The sequence below is a fragment of the Cynara cardunculus genome (assembly GCF_001531365.2).
Source record: "Cynara cardunculus var. scolymus isolate 2C chromosome LG 2, CcrdV1, whole genome shotgun sequence".
Classification (NCBI taxonomy): Eukaryota; Viridiplantae; Streptophyta; class Magnoliopsida; order Asterales; family Asteraceae; genus Cynara; species Cynara cardunculus.
In genome coordinates, this window is record NC_037529.1 from 11,937,273 (window position 1) to 11,938,059 (window position 787).

The following is a 787-nucleotide window of genomic DNA, read 5'->3' on the forward strand; positions in this document are numbered from 1 at the left end:
ATTGACTTTATGTCCTTATGTAAACTCCTCCCCCAAACTTGAATATGACAATGTCCTCATTGACGTTTATGTGAGGTAAAAAGTGTTTAAAGGGTGCAAGTGGCTAGCATGAGTGTAGAAAAGATGGCCTATGTCATTTCCGTAAAGTGATTGTGTGATCAAAGTGTTGTCCCAAAAAGGGTTTTGCTTGTTTCTAGTCAAAAACAAAGTACCATGATCAAATGATAAACAATCACTAAAATTATTCGGGCTATGATCTCATGTGTTAACAGTTCTCAAGTGAAATGATCATGTGTAAAAATAAGACTATAAATTATAAAAAACTATTCCCGATGCAAAAAATTAAAATATGAAGCTAAAGTAGGGTGGTAGAACCTGTCCTACTCCGGAAGAGTAGGCTGTGTGCTCCGGGTAGCCACGGATGCAATCTGTGTCCTCAATCTTTCAGTCTCCGTCTTGTATTTGTTCAGCTTTTTCTGCATTTTCCTCATCTTGTCAGCTACCTCAGTCTCCAAGCCTTCTTTCAGCTTCTCAAACCGCTTCTTCATTCTCTTCTCACTTGCCTTTAATCTGTTTTTCAAATCAGCCTGCATTGCCTCTAACCTCTCTACCATCTCGGTCCGCTGCTCTATCAAGAAGTCCATTATACTGCCACTTTGCTCTAAGAGCTCATCCATAGCTCGAGTCATATCTGGCCCTTCCCTGTTTCGCTCACTCCTTTCTCTCAGTCTTGAAACAGCCTTCATATCTATGGTCCATTTCTCCTCACACTCCTTAATGATCAAGT